A 19,210-nucleotide genomic window follows, 5' to 3' on the forward strand; every position below is an offset into this window, starting at 1 on the left:
TTTTCTTTTGTTTTGTTTTGTTTTGTTTTTTTGAGACAGGGTCTGGCTCTGTCGCCCAGGCTGGAGTGCAGTGGCACCATCTGGCTCACTGCAGCCTCAACGTTCCTCATTCAAGCGATCCTCCCACCTCAGCCCCAGAGTAGCTGGAACCACAGGCATACACCACCACACCCAGCTTATTTTTGTATTTTTTGTAGAGACAGGGCTTTGCCATGTTGCCCAGGCTAGACTCAAACTCTTGAGCTCAAGCAATCTGCCCTCCTCAGCCTCCCAAAGTGCTAGGATTACAGGTGTGAGCCACCATGCCTACCCATGATTATTAACTATACCTGTAAATGATATGTTAATATCCCTCTATCTAATGCTTCCGCCTTGTCTAACATTTTAAATCTCCCTTTTGGCCAGGGGCAGTGGCTCACGACTATAATCCTAGCATTTTGGGAGGCTAAGGCAGGCGGATTACTTGAGTTCAGGAGTTCGAGACCAGCCTGGCCAATGTGGTGAAACCCCATCTCTACTAAAAACGCAAAAATTAGCCAGGCATCATGGCATGCGCCTGTAATCCCAGCTACTCAGGAGGCTGAGGCTTGAGAGAATCGCTTGAACCCGGGAGGTGGAGGTCACAGTGCATCAAGATCACAACACCATTGCAGTCCAGCCAGGGTGACAGAGTGAGACTGACTCAAAAAAAAAAAAAAAACTGAAACAGAAACATAAATTTAAGTAATCAAGTAAATACATCCCCAGGCAATGTTATCCTGACCAGTCAAAAGGTCCATGAGAAAACTGTCACAAAAGCACTGAAAAAAAGAGGTTGGGGATAGGCCGGGCCCAGTGGCCTACACCTGTAAGCCCAGCACTTTGGAAGCCCAAGGTGGGAATACTGCTTGAGTCCAGGAGTTCAAAACCAGCAACATAGTGAGACTCTTTATCAAAAAAAAAAACAAACCCAAAATTTGGAAATTATTCAGTCCCTTTTTTTATTCCATTTACAGAGGAAATGAGGAAAGAGACATCAAACAGAAAAAGGAAGAGATGAGGGAGATTCTACAAAGAAGTCCTGAGAAGCTAAAGACCAGTGAGGGGGTTCTCATCCAGCCCGCAGGGTCCCCAGCCTGTAGACCCTGACCAGTGTCCCAGAGACCAGGCCCCCTCTCATCAACCCACTCTGCTCCCGGGCCAGCCCTGACCAAGGAGCCTGCCCTGCTGTCCCAGCGGCCGGGGGGGCTCAGCACAATTGCTCTCAGTGAAGCACGGGAGCCACCGGAAAGAATCTGACCCTCCATGGTGACACTCAGCAAAGCGTGTCCCAGCGCTCAATGGGAACTGGTCACTGAAGCAGAGTTCTAGACTTCAGCTGTTAGAACTACTCACATAGATTCCTTTATAATTCTCATGGTGAGTTAAGAGCTATTTCTTTAGGCTCGACTTTTACACAGACAACACTGTATGCCAATCACAGCGAGGAGTGAGTCAGCTGCAGGAGAGTAGCTCACCAAATCCCCACGTGTTTTTCGTATCTCCCAACAGTTTTGCTATTTGATTCCATTTAGATCCAGACCAACTTTGATTTGGTTCAAGTAAGAACTGAGGGCTGGCCGGGCACGATGGCTCACACCTGTAATCCCAGCACTTTGGGAGGCTGAGGCGGGTGGATCACGAGGTCAGGAGATCGAGACCAGCATAGTTAACATAGTGAAACCCTGTCTCTACTAAAAATACAAAAATTAGCTGGGTGTGGTGGCAGGTGCCTGTAGTCTCAGCTACTTAAGAGGCTGAGGCAGGAGAATCACTTGAACCTGGGAGGCAAAGGTTGCAGTGAGCTGAGACTAGGCCACTGCACTCCAGCCTGGGTGACAGAGTGAGACTCCATCTCAAAAAAAAAAAAAAAAAGAACTGAAGGGGTGGGAGGTGTGACCAGCAAAAATTTTCTGTAAAGGGCCAGAAGGTAAATATTTCAGGTTTGTGGGTCACATACTGTCTGTATTACATATGCTTTCTTTACAGCTCTTTAAAAATGTAGAAACCATTCTCAGTCCTAGGGCCATACAAAAAAGGTCAGTGGGCTCTGGCCCATAGGCCTGTGGTTTGCCAATCCCTGACCAAAATTATAGCTGTTCAAAGAGATGTGATACTTTTTAAAAAATCTGACTACACTTTCTTTTCCTCTTTCTAGTACCCAGAGGAGTCAGAAAATCTGAGTATACTTTTTTTTGAGATGGAGTTTAGCTTTTGTTGCCCAGGCTGGAGTGTACTGCCACAATCTTGGCTCACTGCAACCTCCACCTCCCAGGTTCAAGTGATTCTCCTGCCTCAGCCTCCTGAGTAGCTGGAATTATATGCGCCACCACAGCCAGCTGATTTTGTATTTTTAGTAGAGACAGGGTTTCTCCATATTGGTTAGGCTGGTCTTGAACTCCCGACCTCAGGTGATCCGCCCACTTTGGCCTCCCAAACTGCTGGGATTGCAGGCGTTAGCCACCGCACCTGGCCCGAGTATACTTCCTTTAAATCCACCTGAAATGTGCTCTCCGACTCAGTTTGGTGACACTATCCTGTGTAATGTAATATACTAGACACTGCCATGCTGGAGGAGTCCGCACAGCCCCATCCCCCTTGCCAGGTGCTGCGCCTAGCAGAGGACCATCCCCCACAGTGCCACCTCCTAGCTGCTACCCAGAGCAGTGTTGACTAATGAGCAGCCACAATTCCACTGGAAATTCTAGGGTAATTCCAGTTCTAGCAAACAGTAACACTGAGGCATTTATAAAACCAGAAAACGACTGAAGACAACACAACAGTCAGATCCAGAGACTGCATCTCTAGGTGCTGTGTTTGTTACCAGTCCTCCCAAAATACCTTCTCCAGGACACCTTTTAGGACACTAACTATACATCACGACAGTTGAGTGAGTTTTCATTTTGTGTGTGAGAAGTTTTAGGCACCTGTGGTTCAGAAACCACAAGCCAGTTGTCCATCTGTCTTCCACCCTGGCTTCCACGGCTCCTATTCCAAAGAGGTGTTCAGTCAATAAATGACTCATTCTGAGGAAAACATTTGTCAAGAAATCACTTTTTTTTTTTTTTTTGAGATGGAGTCTCACTCTGTTGCCCAGGCTGGAGTGCAGTGGCACAATCTCGGCTCACTGCAATCTTCGTCTCCCGGGCTCAAGGGATTCTCCTACCTCAGCTTCCCAAGTAGCTGGGATTACAGGCACCTGCCACTGTGCCTGGCTATTTTTTGTATTTTTAGTAGAGACGGAGTTTCACCATCTTAGCCAGGAAGGTCTTGAACTCCTGACCTTGTGACCCACCCACCTCAGCCTCCCAAACTGCTGGGATTACAGGCATGAGCCACCGCACCTGGCACAAACAAGGTTTGAGGAGGTATCATTTGAAGTGTAATATTCAAATACAATCATAGATCATAAATCCTGTTAAAATCTGTATCAAAAAGTATTTCTAACCCAAAGGTCCACATATGTCCCCTAAAGACATGACAAAATTCTAGTATCAAAGGCATTTTACATTTTAATGGTTTTGCAAATTTTAATTTTTTTTTTTTTCCCCTGAGACAGAGCCTCACCTGTTGCCCAGGCTGGACTGCAATGGCACGATTTCGGCTCACTGCAATCTACACCTCCTGGGTTCAAGCAATTCTCTTGCCTCAGTCTCCTGAGTAGCTGGAATTACAGGCACCCGCCACCACGCCCGGCTAATTTTTTGTATTTTTAGGAGAGATGGGGTTTTGCCATGTTGACCAGGCTGGTCTCAAACTCTTGGTCTCAAGTCATCCACCTGCCTCAGTCTCCCAAAGTGCTAGGATTACAGGTGTGAGCCACCACGCCCAGCCTGCAATTTGTTTTAATAGACTCTGAGCTGGATGGTCTGTCACAACTGGTAAATTTAAATTCACATCAAAGCTTTAAGACCCCAGCCGGACACAGTGGCTCACTCCTGTAATCCCAGCATTGTGGGAAGCCGAGGTAGGCAGCTTTTTTGAGATCAGGAGTTCGAGACCAGCCTGGCCAATGTGGCAAAACCCCGTCTCTACTAAAAATACAAAAATGAGCCGGGTGTGGTGCCTCGCACCTGTAATCCCAGCTACTCCGGAGGCTGAGGTTGGAGAATCACTTGAACCCAGGAGGTGGAGATTGCAGTGAGCTGAGATCACACCCCTGCACTCCAACCTGGGTGACAGAGTGAGATTCCATCTCAAAAAAAAAAAGAAAAGAAAAGAAAAGAAGGGGCCGGGCCCAGTGGCTCACACCTGTAATCCCAGCACTTTGGGAGGCTGAGGCGGGTGGATCACCTGAGGTGAGGAGTTCGAGATCAGCCTGGCCAACATGGTGAAACCCATCTCTACTGAAAGTACAAAAATCAGCCGGGCGTGGTGGTGCACGCCTGTAATCCCAGCTACTCAGGAAGCTTAGGCAGGAGAATTGCTCGAACCCAGGAGGCAGAGGTTGCAGTTAGCCGAGATCGCACCATTGCACTCCAGCCTGGGCGACAGAGCGAGTGAGACTCCATCTCAAAAAAAAAGAAAGAAAGAAAAAGAAAATGAGGAACCCTGATCCTTGGAGGCAAGGACCCCTTTTCCACAGACAGCCTCTCTCTCAGGCACTGCCTGCACTGGGCACACAGCACTGTGGAAATGCACCTGCACTCCCTGCACAGCAGCCACCCCTTTCCTCCACTCTCCGTCAGCACTAAGCTTGGTAGGTCAGAGGGACTCCAGCTTTCAGATGGCAAAACACAGAAAGCAGCAAAACCTAAATACTCAAAAGGCTCCACAACATCAGGCATGGCCGTAAAATAATACAAAAAACTGAAATTGGCCGGGCGCGGTGGCTCACGCCTATAATCCCAGCACTTTGGGAGGCTGAGGCAAACAGATCACCTGAGGTCAGGAGTTTGAGACCAGCCTGACCAACATGGAGAGACCCTGTCTCTACTAAAAATACAAAATTAGCCAGGCGGGGTGGCGCATGCCTGTAATCCCAGCTACTCGGGAAGCTGAGGCAGGAGAATTGCTTGAATCCGGGAGGTGGAGGTTGTGGTGAGCCAAGATCGTGCCATTGCACTCTAGCCTGAGCAACAAGAGCGAAACTCCGTCTCAAAAAACAAAACAAAACAAACAAACAAACAAAACTGGAATCAAAAAAGTGTATGAGATCTTAAATTTTTAAAACAAGAAATGTGTGGATTATATAAATGTTTTTTCACTCTGTCGCGGCCCAGGCTGGAGCGCAGTGGCCGGATCTCAGCTCACTGCAAGCTCCGCCTCCCGGGTTCACGCCATTCTCCGGCCTCGGCCTCCCAAGTAGCTGGGACTACAGGCGCTCACCACCCCGCCCGGCTAGTTTTTTGCATTTTTTAGTAGAGACGGGGTTTCACCATGTTAGCCAGGATGGTCTTGATCTCCTGACCTCATAATCCACCCGTTTCGGCCTCCCAAAGTGCTGGGATTACAGGCTTGAGCCACCGCACCCAGCAATAAATGTTTTAAAAATAAATTAAAATGCCAACTAAAAACATAACACAAAATAGCTTAATAAATATGTAAAAATGTATGAACAGAGCCAGGCACAGGGGCACATGTCTTTAAGTCCCAGCTCCTTGGGAGGCTGAGGCAGGAGGATTACTGGATTACTTACTTGAGCCCAGGAGTTGGAGATCAGCCTGGACAACATAGTGGGACCGTCTCTTTAAAACACATATACATACACACACACACACACACACACACACACGTATGCATGTGAGAAACCCAATTCAAAAATGGGCAAAGGACTTGAAGAGATATTTCTCCAAAGACACATAAATGGCTGACGAACATGTGAAAAGATGCTCAACATCACTAACTATTAGAGAAAGGCAAATCAAAATGACAGTAAGATACCACCTCATATCCATTAGGATGACTACTATTAAAAAAAGCAACAACAAATAAGAAAATAAGTGTTGGCGAAGATGTGGAGAAACCGGAACCTTAGTACTGTTGGTAGGAATGTAAACTGATACTCCTTCCTTACTGGGTCCTTAGAAAAATAAAAAATAAGGCCGGGCGCGGTGGCTCAAGCCTGTAATCCCAGCACTTTGGGAGGCCAAGACGGGCGGATCACGAGGTCAGGAGATCGAGACCATCCTGGCTAACACCGTGAAACCCCGTCTCTACTAAAAAAATACAAAAAACTAGCCGGGCGAGGTGGCGGGCGCCTGTAGTCCCAGCTATTCCGGAGGCTGAGGCAGGAGAATGGCGTAAACCCGGGAGGCGGAGCTTGCAGTGAGCTGAGATCCGGCCACTGTACTCCAGCCTGGGCGACAGAGCAAGACTCCGTCTCAAAAAAAAAAAAAAAAAAAGAAAAAGAAAAAATAAATTAAAAGCAATAGAAAACAGTACAGCTGTTGTGAAAAATCAGACGGAGGTTCCCTAAAAAATTAAAAACAGAATTCTAGTATGATCCAGCAATCCCACTTCTAGATCTATATCCAAAAAAATTTAAAGTAGGATCTTGGAGAAGTATTTACACATTCATGTTCACAGTTTTATTATTCAAAATAGCCAAAAGGTGGAAGGAACTCAAGTGTCCATTGAGGGGTGGATAAACAAAATTCAGTATATCCATACAATGGAGTATTATTCAGCCTTAAAAAGGAAGGAAATTGACATATGCTACAACATGGATGAACCTTAAGGACATTAGGTAAATGAGCTAAGCTGGTCACAAAAACACAAATACTACATAATTCCACTTATATGAAGTCCCTGCAGTAGTGAAATTCAGAGACAGGAAATACAATGGTGCTTGCCAGGGGCTTTAGGGAGGGGAAATGGGGAGGCAGTGTTTAAAGGGTATAGAATTTCAGTTTTACAAGATGAAGGGTTCTGGAGACATGGTGGTGATGGCTGTACAACAGTATGAATGAACTTACTACCACTGAACTGCACACTGAAAATGGTTAAGATGGTAAATTTTGTTATGTGTATTTTACCACAACAAAAATTGGGAAAAAAGGGCCAGGCACAGTGGTTCATGCCTGTAATCCCAGAACTTTGAAAGGCAAAGGCGGGCAGATCATCTGTGGTCAGGAGTTCGAGACCAGCCTGGCCAACATGGTTAAAATTCCATCTCTACTAAAAATACAAAAATTAGCCAGGGTGGTGGTGGGCACCTGTAATCCCAGCTACTCAGTAGGCTGAGGCAGGAGAATTGCTTGAACCCAGGAGGCAGAGGTTGCAGGGAGCTGAGATTGCGCCACTGCACTCCAGCCTGAGTGACAGAGCAAGCTGCTGTTTCGGGGGGAAAAAATAGTACATATGCTCAAATACGTAACAAAAATTAGAAGAAGGTAAAGTTTAGCAATCTAATGTTTATTATACTTTTTTTTCCCCCCCTGAGATGGAGTTTTGCTCTTGTTGCCCAGGCTGGAGTGCAATGGTGCAATCTCAGCTCACTGTAACCTCCACCTCCCAGGTTCAAGTGCTTCTCCTGCCTCAGCCTCCCGAATAGCTGGGATTACAGGCATGCACCACCACACCCAGCTAATTTTTTGAATTTTTAGTAGAGACAGGGTTTCTCCATGCTGTTCAGGCTGTACTCAAACTCCTGACCTCAGGTGATCCACCCACCTTGGCCTCCCAAAGTGTTGGGATTACAGGCATGAGCCACCACACCCGGCCTTATACTCCTTTTACTTGTCAAGTTAAATTCTTAACATTTTTAATACAAAAAAATGTACAAACCTTCATAAAATGTCTGAGAGAACATGTAACAAAACACATGCTCTCACTCAAGCATTATGTTTTGGAAACTGCGATCATAGTACCTACCAATCCACAGCCCCTTCTGAGTGATCCAACCCCACTGGCAGGCCCTGCCCAAAGGGGGCCTTCCTTGTGCAGGTGGTAGAAGCTCACTCCTCCCAAGCACCACTCCCTGGACCAGGCAGCCCCGCAACACCCAAGGCCAGCCCCCAGCCCAAAGGTCAGTGTCTGGGAGGTGGTGTGAAGGGAAAGAGCTCAGGCACTCTCTCTGAGGCGGGTGCTGGGAAAGGGAGAGTACAGGGCAGGTAAGACTGGGTGGGCCTCCGCTGTAGGGGAGTGTACAGACGGAACAGACAGTGGAGGGCAACCACCTAATTGAAGCGGAAGGCCAAGAGCCCTGGTGCACAACTGGATCCTGCCAGAGTGCAAACCATGGTTCCATTTGCCCAGAGGCCCTGCAACAATACAGTGATCCCAAGGATCCCACAGATTCCTGTTTTCTTTATGCCTGCATGATCCTGAACCACCTGTTCCACCGCCCACCCAACTTGAAGTCAGCCTGCTCCCTGCCACCCTGAGAATCCGACTAAAACAGCCAATCACTCCAGTGTCAATCACAGCTGGGTGTGGTGGCATGTGCCTGTAGTCCCAGCTACTTTGGGGGCTGTGGCGGGAAGATCACTTGAGCCCAGAAGCTCCCGGCTGCAGTGAGCAGAGATCGCACCACTGCACTCCAGCCTGGGTGAAAAAGTGAGGTTCTATCTCAAAATAAAATAAAATTAATATTAAATAAAATAAATAATAAAATAAAGTAAGCTGCTCTGTCCCCTTCTCCAGTCCCTGAGGCATAGCCTCAGAACCAGAGCTTTAAACAGGAGTTTTATACCACACGCCAGACAACACACTGACTGAATTACCACACTGCCTTCGATGTGAATTTTCCAGAAACAGTAACTAAACTGGCAGGGGCTAACAATCCAAAACAAGGAGCTACCATCTGCCAAGGCCAGGAACAGGCCAGACTCCAGACTTGCACACTCTCATGAGCAGGGCACTGCCAGCAGCGGGCCTGCTGGCTCTTTCCACCAAGGACCGTGCCTCTCAGCCCTCGAGTGCTTCTGCTAACAATTTCCAGACTGACCTTTTTCTATGTGATATGTCCACTCTACATGTCCTCCTGAACAGTGTACACAAGACAGAACCATCAGGTATCCACTCAGTGCTGCACATGGATGCAAGATGCAACTTTCCAGGGCTTGCGGCCACTTCCTTCACCCTCACCCCTAAGGACGCACAGTTAGGCTTTGGGTTCCCCTCTCTCTGCTGTTTTTTTTTTTTTTTTTTTTTTTTTTTTTTTTTTTTTGAGACGGAGTCTCGCTCTGTCGCCCAGGCTGGAGTGCAGTGGCCGGATCTCAGCTCACTGCAAGCTCTGCCTCCCGGGTTTACGCCATTCTCCTGCCTCAGCCTCCCGAGTAGCCGGGACTACAGGCGCCCGCCACCTCGCCCGGCTAGTTTTTTGTATTTTTTAGTAGAGACGGGGTTTCACCGTGTTCGCCAGGATGGTCTCGAACTCCTGACCTCGTGATCCGCCCGTCTCGGCCTCCCAAAGTGCTGGGATTACAGGCTTGAGCCACTGCGCCCGGCCTCTCTGCTGTTTTTATTTCCTTGTCTCTTTTGTCATCAATATAACCATTTGAGGAAGTAAAGAAAGGATACACATATATTCCTACAAATGGATAGGCTGAGAGTAAATCAACTTGGTATTTGTGAACATGAATGATAAAAGGCAAAAACTTCTAGCTGAAATTTAGCACTCCTTCAATTATAAAGGCAGACAATAAGCCCTGGAGTCTTAACAGAAACAGCAACAGGTATTTTCCAAAGCATTAGAGTGTCACAGAAATCTCATCACTACTCCCAAAGGAATTACCAGAGCCACTGCTCAATCCGGTTACTTAACTAATAAATGGGACTATCACCAATTTGGTTCAATATAATATTTTGATAACTGTATTTCAAAATGGTTTGTTCTCTTCTTAATCTATTTATTTCCTTTAAAATGCTGTTAAGAGGCCCCCAGAGGCCAAGCAGACATGAAAATTTAAGACACCCCCTCCCCCCACCAGAGTCTACACTTTGCATCACTTTAGCAGTTTCAGGCTGTCCTTCTAAACAGTTTCAGACAGTTTTAACAATTTGCAACAAAAGTGTAAACTGCAAATAGAATGTTACTTCTCATAAGTAGCACCTTTCTATTTCAGCTATTTACAAGTAGTAATTTTTTTTTCTTTTTTCCGACATGGAGTCTTGCTCTGTCGCCCAGCCTGAAGTGCACTGGCGTGATCTCAGCTCACTGTAACCTCCACCTCCTGGGTTCAAGCGATTCTCCTGCCTCAGCCTCCTGAGTAGCTGGGAATACAGGCACCCGCCATCACACCCAGCTAATTCTGTATTTTTAGTAGAGACGGGTTGCACCATGCTGGCCAGGCTGGTCTCGAACTCCTGACTTCAGGCAATCCACCCACCTCAGCCTCCCAAAGTACTAGGATTACAGGTGTGAGCCACCGCACCTGGCCTTACAAGTAGTGCTTTTCTAAAGTTACCACCTGAGAAACGTTAACTACATCTAAAATAGAGTACAGGAATCCTAACAAAATGCGTTGTACTCAGTATCATTACCACAGAACCTGCTGACACTCAGATCATAAGCACAAATGTTAATCTTTGAAACAAGTCCTACTTCACTGACCATGTTTCATCAATTCTAAGGCACACTTTTAAATGTCTGAAGTGAAAAGCATCCTTCACTGACGGGGTAAGAAAGCACCGTGCCAGGAGGCATCGGGAGCATCTTTAGCGGTAACACACTGCTGTATTTTAGATTCAACAGACTATAAGCACCTCGTTTTACATTTTATTGTGTTTTGCTTTATTGCACTCAGCAGACATTATGTTTTTCACAAGTTGAAGTGTGGCAACCCTGTATGGAGAAAGCAAGCCTAATGGTGCCAATTTTCCAAAAACAGGAGCTCCCTTTGTGTCTGTTACATTTTGGTAATTCTTCAGTATTTCAAACTTTTGTCATTTTTATGTGTGTTACGGGGATCTGTGATCAGTGATCTTTGATGTTCCCACTGTAATTTTATTGGCGTGTCACGAACCCCTATTAGCGAACTTAATGGATAAATGCTGTGTGTTCTGACTGCTCTGCTGACGGGCTGTTCTGCCCATCTCTCTCCCTCTCCGTGGGCCCCCCATTCTGTCAGACACCACAATATTGAAATTAGGCCAATTAATAACCTTACAATGGCCTCTAAGTGTTCAGGTGAAAGGAAGAGAAACACCATCTCCCACTTAAAATCAAAACCCAGCTTGGTTAGACAGTCATGTCGCCAGGCAGGGTGCAGTGGCTCATGCCTGTAATCCCAGGACTTTGGGAGGTCGAGGCGGGTGGATCACGTAATGTCAGGAGTTCGAGACCAGCCAGGTCAACATGGTGAAACCCTGTCTCTATTAAAAAAAAAAAACCCAAAAGTTAGCTGGGCATGGTGGCGCGTGCCTGTAGTCCCAGCTACTCAGGAGGCTGAGGCAGGAGAATCGCTTGAACCTGGGAGGCGAAGGTTGCAGTGAGCCGAGATCATGCAACTCCACTCCAGCCTGGGCGACAGAGTGAGACTCTCACTCAAAAAAAAAAAAAAAAGGGGTCAGTCATGTCACCAGACACAGTGGCTCACACCTGTAATCCCAGCACTTTGGGAGGCTGAGGCAGGCGGCTCACCTGAGGTCCAGTGTTTGAGACCAGCCTGACCAACATGGAGAAATCCCGCTCTACTAAAAATACAAAAAAATTAGTCTGGCATGGTGGCACATGCCTATAATCCCAGGTACTCGGGAGGCTGAGGCAGGAGAATCGTTTGAACCCGGGAGACAGAGGTTACGGTGAGCTGAGATCATGCCATTGAACTCCAGCCTGGGCAGCAAGAGCAAAACTTCATCTAGAAAAAAAAAAGAAGGCCGGGCGCGGTGGCTCACGCCTGTAATCCCAGCACTTTGGAAGGCCGAGGCAGGCGGATCACAAGGTCAGGAGATCGAGACCATGGTGAAACTCCGTCTCTACTAAAAATAGAAAAAATTAGCCGGGCGCAGTGGCGGGCGCCTGTAGTCCCAACTACTCGGGAGGCTGAGGCCGGAGAATGGCGTGAACCCAGGAGGCGGAGCTTGCAGTGAGCCGAGATTGCGCCACTGCACTCCAGCCTGGGCGACAGAGCGAGACTCCGTCTCAAAAAAAAAAAAAGAAAAAAGAAAAAAAAAAGAAAAGCCATGCCAAAAACCAAGATGGGCCAAAAGCTAGGCCTCTTGAATCAAAAAGTTAGCCAGGTCAGGAACAGTGGTTCATACGGGTAATCCCAACACTCTGGAAGGACAAGGCAGGAAGGCTGCTTGAAAGGATTCACCATTCTGGAAAGGAACTTAAGAGATACCCGAGACAACATAATGAGACCTCACTTCTACAGAAATTTTTCAAAATTAGCTGGGCATGGTGACACATCCCTGCAGTCCCAGTTATTCAGCAGGCTGAGGTGGGAGAACCACTTTAGCCCAAGAGGTCAAGAGTGCAGTGAGTTATGATCTCACCACTGCATCCCAGCCTGAGCAATAGAATGAGACCCTATCTCTCAAAACCATAGTTAGCCAAGGCCAGGCACAGTGGATCATCCCTGAGGCTGAGGCAGAAGGACCACTTGAGGCCAGGAGTTTGAGACCCGCCTGGACAACCTAGGGAGATTTCATCTCTTTAAAAAAAACAAAAAAGGGCTGGGTGCGGTGGCTCATGCCTGTAATCCCAGCACTCTGGGAGGCCAAGGCAGGTGGATCATTTGAGGTCAGAAGTTCAAGACCAGCCTGGCCAATACAGTGAAACCCTGTCTCTACTAAAAATACAAAAATTAGCCAGACGTGGTGGCTCACGCCTGTAGTCCCAACTACTTGGTAGACTAAGGCAGAGGAATCTCTTGAACCAAGGAGGCAGAGGTTGCAGTGAGTCAGTATCGCGCCACTGTACTCCAGCCTGGGCGACAGAGCAAGACTCCATCTCAAAAAAAAAAAAAAAAAAAAAAAAAAAAAAGGAAAGAAAAGAGAAGAAAAACAAAGGCTAGCCACGCTGTAAATGCAAAGTACAAGTTTCTTTTCAATTTTTGAAATTAAAAATATATATATACACAAATTTCTGAAATTTTAAATCACCTCTCAGAACAAAGGAAAAGTTCTTAAAGGCCATTAAAAGTGCTACTCCAGTGAACACATGAATAAGAAAACGGTTGGGTCCAGTGGCTCACACCTGTAATCCCAACACTTTGGGAGGCCAAGGCGGGCGGATCACTTGAGGTTAGGAGTTTGAGACCAGCCTGGCCACATGGTGAAACCGTACCTCTAATAACACAAACATCAGCTGGACACATGCTGCACACCTGTTATCCCAGCTACTCAGGAGGCTGAGGCAGCAGAATTGCTTGCACCCAGGAGGCAGAGGTTGCAGTGAGCCATGATCATACCACTGCACTCCAACCTAGGCAACAGCCTCAAAGAAAGAAAGAGAGGGAGGGAGGGAAAGAAAGTGAAACAGGCCGGGCGCGGTGGCTCAAGCCTGTAATCCCAGCACTTTGGGAGGCCGAGGCGGGTGGATCACAAGGTGAGAAGATCGAGACTATCCTGGCTAACATGGTGAAACCCCGTCTCTACTAAAAATACAAAAAATTAGCCGGGCACGGTGGCGGGCGCCTGTAGTCCCAGCTACTTGGGAGGCTGAGGCGGGAGAATGGCGTGAACCCGGGAGGCGGAGCTTGCAGTGAGCCGAGATCACGCCACTGCACTCCAGCCTGGGAGACACAGCGAGACTCTGTCTCAAAAAAAAAAAAAAAAAAAAAAAGAAAGTGAAACAGCCTTATTGGTGATATGGGGAAAGTATGAGTGGTCTGGATAGATCAAACCAGCCACAACATTCCCTTAAACTGAAGCCTAATCCAGAACCAAGCCCAAATTTTCTTCAATTTTATGAAGGCTGACAGAGGTGAGGAAGATGCAGAAGAAAAGTTGGAGCCAGGCACCGTGGCTCACCCCTGTAATCCCAGCACTTCGGAAGGCTGAGGCAGGTGGATCACCTGAGGTCAGGAGTTCGAACCTAGCCTAACATAGTGAAACCCCATCTCTATTAAAAATACAAAAAATTAGCTGGATGTGGTGGTGGCCGCCTGTACTCCCAGCTACTACAGAGGCTGAGGCAGCAGAATCGCTTGAACCCGGAAGGCGGAGGTTGCAGTGAGCCGAGATCACACCATTGCACTCCAGCTTGGGCTACAAGAGTAAAACTCCATCTCAAAAAAAAAAAAAAAAAGAAAAGAAAAGAAAACTTGGAAGCAGCAGAGGCTGGTTCATGAGGTTTAAGGAAAGTTGTCCCTGTAACACAAATGTACCAGGTAAAGCAGCAAGTGCTAACTAACAGAAAAGCAACACCAGGTTATCCAGGTCTAGCTAAGATCACTGATGAACGCAGCTAGACGGAAAAGCAGATTTTCTTTTTTTTTTTTTTTTGAGACGGAGTCTCACGCTGTTGCCCAGGCTGGAGTGCAGTGGCGCTATCTCGGCTCACTGCAAGCTCCGCCTCCCGGGTTCCCGCCATTCTCCTGCCTCAGCCTCCTGAGTAGCTGGGACTACAGGCGCCCGCCACTGCGCCCGGCTAATTTTTTTTTTGTATTTTTAGTAGAGACAGGGTTTCACTGTGGTCTCGATCTCCTGACCTTGTGATCCGCCCGCCTCGGCCTCCCAAAGTGCTGGGATTACAGGCTTGAGCCACCGCGCCCGGCCTCAGATTTTCAATAGAGACAAAACAGTCTTCCGTTGGAAGAAGATGACACCTAGGACTTTCATACCTAGAGAGAACTCAATGCTTAGCTTCAAAGGGCAAACTGGTTCTCTTGTTAGGGGCAAATGTCACTGGTGACTTTAAGCTGAAGCCAACGGTCTTTGACCATTCTGAAAATCCTAGGGTCCTGAAGAATTATGTTAAATCTACTCTTGCCTGTGCTCTAGAAATGGAATAACACATTACTGAATATTTTAAGCCCACTGTTGAGATCCACTGCTCAGAAAAAGATTTCTTTCAAAATATTACTGCTCACTGACAATGTACCTAGTCACCCAAGGGCTCTGATGGAGATGTACGCAAGGAAATGAACGCCGTCTTCATGTCTGCTAACACCACATCCATTCTGCAGCTATGGATCCAAGGAGTAATCTCGACTTTCAAGTCTTAATTATTTAAGAAATACATTTTGTCCTGGCCGGGCGCGGTGGCTCACGCCTGTAATCCCAGCACTTTGGGAGGCCGAGGCGGGCGGATCACAAGGTCAGGAGATCGAGACCACGGTGAAACCCCGTCTCTACTAAAAATACAAAAAATTAGCCGGGCGCGGTGGCGGGCGCCTGTAGTCCCAGCTACTCAGGAGGCTGAGGCAGGAGAATGGCGTAAACCCAGGAGGCGGAGCTTGCAGTGAGCCGAGATCGCGCCACTGCACTCCAGCCTGGGCGACAGAGCGAGACTCCGTCTCAAAAAACAAACAAAAAAAAAAAAAAAAAAAAAAAAAGAAATACATTTTGTAAGGCTATAGCTGTGGTAGTGATTCCTCTGATGAATCTGGGCAAAGTAAACTGAAAACCTTCTGGAAAGAATCCGCCATTCTAGATGCCATTCAAGATTCATGGAAGGAGGTTAAATATCAACACTAACAGGAGTTTGGAAGAAGCTGATTCTAACCCTTGTAATGACTTGGAGGAGTTCAAGACTTCAGTGGAGGAAGGAACTGCAGATGTGGTAGAAATAATGAAGAGTTGCTTCTTATGGATGAGCAAAGAAAGTGGTTTCTTGAGATGGAAGCTATTTCTAGTGAAGATGCTGTGCACATTGTGGAAATGACAACAAAACGTGGAATATCACATCAACTTAGTGGATAGCAGTGGCAGAGTCTGACAATAGCCTCCAACTTTGAAAGAATTTCCACTGTGGTTAAAAAGCTATCAAAACAGCATCACATGCTACAAAGAAGTCTTTCATGAAAGGAAGAGTCCATCAATGCAGCAAGCTTCACTGCTGCCTTATTTTAAGTAACTGACACAGCCACCACCACCCTGATCAGTCAGCAGCCATCCACAATGAGGCAAGATTGTCCAAGTACAAAACGAGCAGGACTCACTGAAGGCTCAGATGATCATTAGTATTTTTAGTACTAAAGTATTTTTTAATTAAGGTAAGCACATTTTTATAGATATAATGCTTGCTATTGCACACTTTAAATAGTATAGCATAATTACAACTTTTATATGCACTGAAAAACTTAAAACTGTGTTGTGTCACTTGCTTTACCGCAGTACTTGCTTTACTGCGGTGGTCTGGATTAGAACTCGAATTATCTGAGGTATGCCTGTATACAAAGAAAGGATTCCCAAATCACTCTAAGTAAATTAAGCCTCATTTCCGTCAGCCTGCCATCTTCCAAATTAATCTATGACTAAATGCAAGAGCATCACCAATAACTACACTGGCAAAGAGGTTCACATTTCACCTCGATTCTTCTTTCTGTTTAGAGAAAGCCTATTGTTCACTATGCCAGGAAAAATCATGAAAGTAGACCTAACTAAAGCAGGGAGCTTCTTTCATCCTGAAGAGGAAAGTACTCACTTCCTAAGGAAAAAGCATCTACTGTTTTGAAAAGCAAACTCTTTCTAAAGAGTTGGAGGAGAACCCCTCACACAGGTGGAGCACCCCCCAGGGCTGCAGCGCCCCCGTCGCACTCAGCCCGGCCTGCCCCGGCCCGACCTCAGGGGGCCGCCATTCCCGGACCCTCGGGCCTCCCGTCAGGAATCCGCCATCGGAACGGAGGCCCTAACTGGTCCGGTCGCAGAGCCGCTGTCCAAATAAGGCATTTCGAGAGCCACTAGGATGACATAAAGCAGACTCCGCATTTCTTCATTCTTCGTTCAGTGACACGATTTCCCTCACAAGGAAGGTGCAAACCCACAGGGCGCCCAGCCCCTGCCGGGCACTTTCTGTCATCTATTTCCACGACCCGTGTGACAGAAGCGGCTCTTCCCACCGATTCCCGGGATGCCAGAACCGCTTCCCCAGCACCCGGCCCCAAACACTGCCCTCAGCGCGCGGACCTGGGCTGCTCCCGCGCCGGTGCCCCGCTGAGGGCGCGAGCCCCATCGCGCCCACAGCCCCCAGGACCCCGACCCACGCGTTCGCCACAGCTGAGGCCGGGGCCGGGGTCGCGGCCGCCATCTTCCCGCCTGCGCCGCCGCGCACCCCACACCCTTCGAGCAGCCCCGCCGGCCCGGAAGACCCCCCGAGGCCGCGGACCCGACCGGCCCCACGCGCGCCGCCCGCCCCGGCCCCGCCCCGCCGCGCGCCCCCGGCCCTCACGCCCGCCGCCCCGCCCGCGCCGGGCTCCGCGCGCCCCCGCCCCCGCCCCGCGCCGGGGCGCGCGCCGCACTCCGAAAGGGACGGTTAGGAGCGCGCGCTTCGATCGGGCCCAGCGCGGCGGCGGCGGCGCCTTCCAGAAATTTCCGCGTCCCTCAACCCACACTGAAAAACCAACTGGGCGCGTCCCCGCGCCGGTTGGGCGGAAGGCGCCCCCTCCCCCGCGGGTGCCCGCTCCCCTCCCCCACCCGCGCCCCCTCCCCGCCCCCTGCCCCGGACGGCGGGTCAAGTGCGGGCCCTCCGGGGCAGCGCCGACCCTCCAGACCCGGGCGGCAGCGGCGGCGGCGGGCGGCGGCCGCGGGCCGGTGTGATTGATAGGGATGGCGGCGGCGAGAGCGGCGGCGGCGGCGGCGGAGCGGTTGAGTGACAGCTTACCTGGGTGCCAATCTTCATCACACTGACAAGCGGCTGCAGCAATCGGGACCCGCAGTGCCGCGCCCGCGTCCAACCGTCACGCCGACGCTGGGCCACGCGATACAGCCTCGCTCAATGGGAGGAGGGCGACGCCGACGCGCGCCGCATCAATATTCAGAGAGGGGGCGGGGCCCGCCGGAGACGGGCCCCGCCCCTCCCTGCGCGGCGGCGGGCGCGGGGCGGGGCCTAAGCCCTGAGGGAGGAGAGCGAGGGCGGGGACCGGGTCGTGGCCGGCCCCGCCTCCATCCCCGCCCGCACCCGGAGCTAGGCCCTGCCCCCAACCTGCCGCGCCCGAGCGCGAGGAGCTGTCTGCCCCGCCCCGAAGGCAGAGCCTCCCGCCTTATGACTATGCAGTAGGGGCGTGGCCTCAGCGCGCGTCACGCCTCCTCCGCGCGTTTGGTTGCTGCCCAGAAGAGGTGTGTGGAGCCGGGCGAAACCATCTGCCTCGAGCAGACGGGGAGGGAGGGCTGTACCATCCGTAGCCCCGGGCGTCCCGGCGCCGAAGGCCCCCATTCTGTGTGTGCCCCGTTTGAATGTAAGCCCGCGGGAGCCTCGCAGCCTTTCTCCTCAGGCTCCAGAGCCCGGGTGGGCAAGGGCCTGGGCGGCACAGTGGATGTTCACCTGCCTCCCAGCCTGCGGCAGCGCGAGTGCTTAGCACCTGAAGCTTTACCCTGGGCGCTGGCTTCCCTCGGTGTAAGGACCCCAGCAAGGACTCATGATGTCCACAGGTGCTTCGGGGTGGCCTCTGGGCTACTTGTCCTCACTTGAACACACCTTCCGGCCCAGGCGAGCCTTGCTGGTCTAGGTGACCAACGCAGCCACCAGATAAAGGGCACCTGCCTTAGGGGATGCCCACAAGTGTCTGCATTTCAAACTGTGCTTTGAAAGACCACCTTGGGCCGGGCGCGGTGGCTCAAGCCTGTAATCCCAGCACTTTGGGAGGCCGAGACGGGCGGATCACGAGGTCAGGAGATCGAGACCATCCTGGCTAATATGGTGAAACCCCGTCTCTACTAAAAATACAAAAAAAACTAGCCGGGCGAGGTGGTGGGCGCCTGTAGTCCCAGCTACTCGGGAGGCTGAGGCAGGAGAATGGCGTAAACCCGGGAGGCGGAGCTTGCAGTGAGCTGAGATCCGGCCACGGCACTCCAGCCTGGGCGACAAAGCGAGACTCCGTCTCAAAAAAAAAAAAAAAAAAAAAAAACCACCTTAACTGATCACTGCCACAATGAACCCACAAGTGCCGATGGTGGCTTTGGTCTCCAAGATGTAAGGACAGGGCGACACATTCCCCAGTGCGTAGGAAAGCACACGGTTTGCCTGACCAGCCTTCAATACTCATAAACATCCATTTATGCAGTGGCCCACCTAGTGCCGTCAGTGCCTTGAGTCCATACACAGCGGGGGAAGGGCAGCTCTGTGGGCCCCCACTCCTCCCGGAAGGAAGGCAGGCCCAGGACAGAAGCTGATTGCTGGAGGGAGCCAGGGGTAGGTCTA

General features: G+C 49.7%; 1 protein-coding gene across 5 annotated transcripts in view; it reads right to left on the minus strand.

Annotated features, from left to right (window-relative positions):
• The window catches only part of PKNOX1 (PBX/knotted 1 homeobox 1), a 71,784-nt gene extending 54,007 nt beyond the window's left edge, over nt 1-17,777 (minus strand). For all 5 annotated transcript variants that reach the window (XR_012431959.1, XR_012431960.1, XM_065541346.2 and 2 more), the window contains exon 1: nt 17,675-17,777. The gene's annotated coding sequence lies outside the window, so the exon portion shown is untranslated. The remainder of the gene's footprint in view (nt 1-17,674) is intronic.
• Nucleotides 17,778-19,210: the final 1,433 nt, after the last annotated feature.

The sequence above is a fragment of the Macaca fascicularis genome, chromosome 3 (genome assembly GCF_037993035.2).
Source record: "Macaca fascicularis isolate 582-1 chromosome 3, T2T-MFA8v1.1".
NCBI classification, from domain to species: domain Eukaryota; kingdom Metazoa; phylum Chordata; class Mammalia; order Primates; family Cercopithecidae; genus Macaca; species Macaca fascicularis.